The sequence below is a fragment of the Nomascus leucogenys genome, chromosome 1a, assembly GCF_006542625.1.
Source record: "Nomascus leucogenys isolate Asia chromosome 1a, Asia_NLE_v1, whole genome shotgun sequence".
Lineage (NCBI taxonomy): Eukaryota > Metazoa > Chordata > Mammalia > Primates > Hylobatidae > Nomascus > Nomascus leucogenys.
In genome coordinates, this window is record NC_044381.1 from 51,449,743 (window position 1) to 51,456,695 (window position 6,953).

A 6,953-nucleotide genomic window follows, 5' to 3' on the forward strand; every position below is an offset into this window, starting at 1 on the left:
CTGTAGTGGTGGATACATGTCACTCGCTGTACATTTTGTCAAAGCCCACAGAATGAACAACACTAATTTGAACTAAAGCCTTTGGATGATGATGATATCTCAATGCAAGTTCATTGATTGTAACAAATGTACCACTCAGGTGCTGGATATTGATAGTAGAGGAAACTGGTTGGGGGGCTATGGTATATGGGAACTCTCTGTACTTTCCACTTAATTTTGTTATGAACCTAAAACTGCACTAAAAAATAAGGTCTATTTTATACATCACAACGAAGTGGGATTCATCTCATGAATGGAAGGCACCCCAGTGGAAATAAGCACACCTAGTTCTCAGACTTGCTATCTAACATTATTCTTAACTAAAAAAAATCAGGGCTCTTTGGGAAGTGGCTGATTCCAAGGCTGGAGTAAATACAAGATTATCCTAGAACATCTTGTTATATGAGAAAGTAGAAAAGTGCTCAAAAACAAAACAAAAAATGATTGGAACATGACAGAAGGACAGAGGAGTCAGTTGAAAGATCACTCAGTAGTCAATTCTCGGAAAATTGGAGGTTCAAACTGAGTTCAATAGTGAATTATAATCAGTTAGGGGGGAAAAAAGAGTCTATGCAAATTAATTAAGGGAGAAGGGACGGCTCTTGATTACAGTAGAATGCCAAGTGTAACAGATAAATGTTGAGTGAGTGTTGAAGACAGAAGGTCATCTTTTGCAACTATCATACTAAAGATTATTTCAGGCAAGAATGGTCAAAGAAAGCTAAACTGAGGAGGAAATTTTAATGAGCAACAGGATTGTATCGCCTTAAATTATCTCCTGGCAGAATGCTTATTAATTGCAAAGGAGAAAGTAGAAACTATTAACATATAGTAGAAAAAATGGATAACCCTTTGATGAATAATTAAAATTAACATAAGGACATCACGTGTTTGCAGATGCAATATCTTGAAAAGGACATGTCAGTTACATAGTATAAGTGCAAGGAGTACAGATTCTTTTTTCTTTTTTTTTTTTTTTTTGAGACGGAGTCTCGATCTGTCACTCAGGCTAGAGTGCAGTGGCTCAATTTCGGCTCACTGCAAGCTCCGCCTCCCGGGTTCACCCCATTTTCCTGCCTCAGCCTCCTGAGTAGCTGGGACTACAGGTGCCCACCACCACGCGCAGCTAATTTTTTGTATTTTTAGTAGAGACGGGGTTTCACCGTATTAGCCAGGATGGTCTCAATCTCCTGACCTCATGATCTGCCCGCCTTGGCCTCCCAAAGTGCTGGGATTACAGGCGTGAGCCATCACAGCCAGCCCAAGGAATACAGATTCTAAATATAATCCTAAGGAAACAGACAAATCCATAACAAGGAATTTTCTATTTTAAAATGTGTGGGTAGGGATAGAGGAGAAGCAAAGAAAGGCCAAGGCAATATTCCTATGTAAAGCTAACTAAAAAGGCATGGCAACTCAATGTAATACCTGGTCCTACACTTAATTTCATACTGGAGGAAAACAAATGCTAGAAAAAGTCATTGTTAGGTCAATTGATAAAACTGAAATACAGATAATAAAGTATTGTACCAATGTCAAATTTACTGAAGCTGATAATAATATAATGGCAATGTAAGAGAATTTCCCTGTTTTTAGAAAATATACACTGAAATATTTAGGGACAAAGTGCCATAATGTAGGCAATTTACTCTCAAATTATTCAGATAAAAAATATATACCCTTCCATATACACACACACACATGCACACATGCATTCACACACACACACAAAGAGAGAGAAAGAGAAAGACAAAGAAGCAAAGTGGGAGACAGAAGAATGAGATGACAGAGCTCAAATCATAAATCAGATAGGGAAGAATGTTATCAAATACATGAATCTTGGCAAGGGTATAATGTACCATTCTTATTCTTGCAACTTTTCTGTGAGTTTGAAATTATTTCCAAATAAAAAAATTTTTAATGACACATATATGTAGATGGTGACACAGAAGTTCTGCAAAACAAATTATGTGAAAAAAGCAAGGTACTATAAAATCTGTATGATATAATTCCTTTGTGCAAATTTTAAAAACATTAAAATCAGAAAAAGATTGACAGAGAGAAAGATGAGGGTGTGCAAAATTTTGAAACTTCTCTGGAAAGATATTGAAAACAGATTGTTAACTATAATTATTTGTTCAGTATTGGAAGGGGAGCCTGAAGTGGTAGGAAAAAAAAGGCTTTTTGTTTTTTTCATTTTATACCTCTTTTACTTCTTAAATGTTTTACTTTGTGAATTTATTTTTGGTAAGTTAAAAATGAAAGATATCTGATGAGGATGCATTTCCTTTTATTATACATGATAAACGTCAGAGTGAATACAAATAATAATATATTATAATTTGGTTTGAACATTAAATTTCCTCCAGTATGTAGAATGTGTGTTTTTATATACTATTAGCCAAAGATGTTAAAGGTCTGGCCCTGGGAAAAAAAACTCCTCCTATCTATTTCCTTTTAAAGGAAAAACTTAAAATTATGAGACCTCTGCTGGTCCAAAATATTTGAATGTTCAAATTCAAAATTGAAAAGCAGAGTTCAACTTTAAAGCTGTAATAAAACTGAAGCAAGAATGGGCCCACCCTACTTCCTTTCTTACTGTACTCAGCCTCAGGCATTTTCAAAGGAATAAAAAAAAAAGTGGCTTTTCTTGTTCATGTTCAATACTGGACACCATCCTATACTATTTAATTCAAAATATAGTTTGTTTAATACCTCAAAACCACCTGATACTAATTCATCTGTTCTAATGTTCCAGGGTTACATCCAGATACAATGGCTTGGATATGGATGGTTCATCCCCACCAAATCTCATGTTGAAATCTGATCCCCAGTGTGAAGGTGTTAGGAGGTGAGCTTAGTGGGAGGTGTTTGGATTATGGGGGTGCATCCCTCAGGAACGTCTTGGTTCTGCTCTTATGGTACAGTGAGTGTGTTCTCACTACTAAAATACTGGATTAGTTCTCATGGGGATGAATGAGTTCCCTCAAAAATGGGTGCTATAAAGCCAGGATGCCCCTCAAGTTTACCCCCCTTTTCACCTCTCTGCTTCCCCTTTGACCTTCTCCACCATGCTGTGAGAAAGCATGAAATTCCCAACCAGATGCCAAGGCCATGCCCTTGAACTTCTCAGCTAGGAAAAATGTGAGCTAAATAACGTCTTTTCTTTATAAATTACCCAGTCTCAGGTATTCTTTTGGAGCAACACAAAACAGACGAAGACAATATTCAACAAAGAAAATTTTCCTTCTCTTTGGTACTTTTTAAAGGATCAGCCCAACTAGTTACGGCCTCCTAAAACCATGCCCAAAAGTCCTCTAAAGCAGTGCCTCTTGAACTTAAATTGTGCCTATGAATCACCTAGGATTTCTGTTAAAATGCCGATTTTGATTCAGTAGGGTCTGGGAAAGGCAGCTGTCTGCATTTCTAACCAATCCTCTGGTGATGTCGATGCCGGGGTCTACAGACCATCAGGTTGAATAGCGAAGTTCTACAAGATTGAGCATGGCTGTGGGTGGGGCACAGGCCTGAGTTTTCCCCTGTTTACCTATTTTTTTCAAAAAAAAAAAGAAGAAGAAGAAACTAGTTATTTTATCCCTGCTTTTATCAACCTAGAGGTCCTCAGGGCTACTTGAAGGCAGACACTGTATCACTTTCAACTATTATTGATGGACTGAGACATACCAGAAATCTTAGTCCCACTGGACCTTTTAAAAAGGCCCATACAGGGGCCAGGCACAGTGGCTCATGCCTGTAATCCCAGCACTTTGGGAGGCCAAGGCGGGAGGATCACAAGGTCAATAGATCGAGACCATCCTGGCCAACATGGTGAAACCCCATCTCTACTAAAATACAAAAATTAGCTGGGTGTGGTGGTGGGCACCTGTAGTCCCAGCTACTCAGGAGGCTGAGGCAGGAAAATCACTTGAACCCAGGAGGCAGAGGTTGCAGTGAACCAAGATTGCACCACTGCATTCCAGCCTCGGCAAAAAGAGTGAAATTCCATCTCAAAAAAAAGAAAAAAAAAAGGCTCATATACACTTGTGAAATGTGCTCATCTTGAATATTTAAGGCTAATGATCATAATGTTAAAGAAAAAAGGTCAACAGCTAACTAGATGTCTACCTAGTAGAAGAAACAACTTATAATCACGTTGCCAGAATGTAACTCTGGCAAAAAACATGTCATGGACCTAAACTATGGGGAAGCTCCAGCCCACAAGCATTATCAAACTGTTTTAAGAAGAGTCGTTTAGAAGGCACTTTTCTATATGTGCATATCTGTCATGTTAAGTCCACAAGTAGCCTCTGTATGAAGCAAGCATTATGTATATTACTTCTGACAGCAACTATTGTCTTCATTCTGTGTCTCTTACAAGCCCGTCAGCAAGAGCAGCACTGTCTGCCTCAGGACCTACTTACATATCCATTACACCTGCGGGAGACTAACATTTTAAGACTTATGGTTAATTGTCCCTTGCAAAAAGGACATGCCTAAAAAGGTATGGAAAACCCATAAAATCCATGGAATATCAATCATAATGTAAAAATAATTAATCCCTCAAGATAAGTGACTTAGCAAGAAACAGTCCAGATTTTATTAAATACTAAAGACCCTGTTGCATTCTCTGAACTGTTTAAAAGGAAAGTCTGTTGACATCAAACATGTAGCCCACATGGATTAAATTAGGTCACTCTTTGTGTTACAGTTTAAGATTTCATAAAGTACAGCTTGTGGTTAAATCATGTGTTTCAGTTCTGAAGGGCTGGTTGATGACTTCCCAATCTTTTCAATATTGTACCACTAGTGATATTTACCCAGGCACCACCACAGCACTTTTCAATCTGGTCTTAATAATCTAGCCCTCAGTTTTGTAGCCCACTTCACATTTTGATTCCTAATAAACAAATATTTGTGGTGTGTTTGTGGGCTGTTTAACTGCTGACATATTTGGCTCAGGACAGCATTCCATTTAGAAAGGGGATACACATCTGTGGCCTCTGGGCTAAATGTTGCTGAAAATGAGGTTTCATGGGAAGCAATGGGTCTTTTTTTTTGTTTGAAAGGTTCAGTGACAGCTGATGGAGACTAAACTGGGACCGCTATTCAAGGGCGACAATTCTTCAAAAGAGTCTCACAAGGAATTTTTCTTCTCCCTCCCCCACCCCTTACTCTATTTGAGAGCCCCAAATACTAAAGCATTAGTGGATTTTCAGATAAGCCGGATACAGAGAAGACAATGGAAAGGAGAGATTTCCTTTATACATATGCAAGGTCTCTGGATGTCACAGTTTCTGAACTCCTTAGCATGACTCTGGGCATAGATTTAACCACTTGGGAGCTCACAAAGACAAAGAATGTTTATTCATCTCAACATCTTCCTGTTTCCAGGATTAGAGGCTGTCAAAAACAAAGACATCAGCAAGTCCATGCTGTCTGTCTTGTTTCACTTAATTCATTTTGTTTGCAGTCATAACAAGCATGTTATTTATTTAGTTGTAAGTACATACCAAAGTAAGGATGCATTCACTTTAATCCTTTAATTTAACAAGATCACATACTTTAGGAAGCCAAAGGCTTTACAGCAAGATTAGGATAAAGAGTTCTGTTTCCTCTTAGATTAAAATAGACATCCTGAATATTTGATTTCTGGTATATCATTATGCTTGATATTTAGGTGCTCTCTTGCTGAGGTCTAAATTAGTATGTTTATTAAATTCCCTCTAAGTGGCATTTTACCCACTGTGTTTACATTTAGAATCATCTTTCATGATAAAGTCTGTCATAAAATGGGAAAACTGATTTACTGCCTACATTTCTTCCAAGTTTGGTAGCTAAGACCCATCTGTCAACAGAAATAAAGTGTGTATACATACACACACACACACACACACACACGCTTTGTTTTCTTAAAAGATGTGCAGCCTTTTAGCCCGCCTCCCTTCTTAGTTCAGTTTAGTTCAGTTTTTAGCAGTAGAAGACAGTCCAAATTGGTTTGTTTTCTTTTCTGATTCTTGCCAAAATTTTTCTTTCAGGGCACCCTCTGCATCATCAGGAGGTCAGGCTGGGTTTGCTTTCAAAATCTTCTCCAGCCTAAAAAGGTTTAGGCAGAAACAAACTTTTGAATAAGAAGTTGCTTATATGGCAAACCATCGTTCAAGCATCTAGTCTTGTGGTATAGATTGAGATAAATTTTAAAATAAATAATCAGCTTAGCTCGAGAAAACAAACATCAAAATATGTTAACCTATGAATGAAAATGTTACATGGTTTCAGTCACAAAAAGACTATCAAAATAGTCAATCAGTTTCCACAAAGATTCTGGAGTGACAAGCTTTTATTCAGATGACTTGCTGCCCCAGATCTGGCTGGCCTACACACAAGTAAGGAAGGCCTTAACAAATGGTGAGATATTTGAGAGTTAAGTAAAGGCCTGGTGGCACAAAGATCTGTCATCTAGAATTTGCTGCAATGACAGTACTTCCTACATTGGTCTTCCCTTTACATAGAAAAGTAGAGCCAACTCTTGCCCAGTTCATGGATCCTCTGTCCACTCTCTCTACCAGTTGCTCTTCAACCTCTAAAACAACCTATTCCAAGCCTGCACAACTTAAACCACCAGCATAATAAAAAGCACACCATCAAGCCAGGAGCACTCAGTAACATCTCAGCCTACAGTGAGTCATCAGGTTAAGTAATCCAAACACCTGGTAGTTCCAGAAGAACTGGCATTTAGGGAAGATAACTTATGGTGGGAGGGAAGGAAGGCAAATGTCTGAAGAATAGTCAGGTGTCATGAGAGAAGCTGGGCTTCTGAAAAGAGAAGTAGCTTGTGCATAGTGCAAACAGCACTGGAGGCTTAAAGGCAAATGGGCCTGAGTTCATGCTCCTCCTACTTCATCATCATTTGGCAG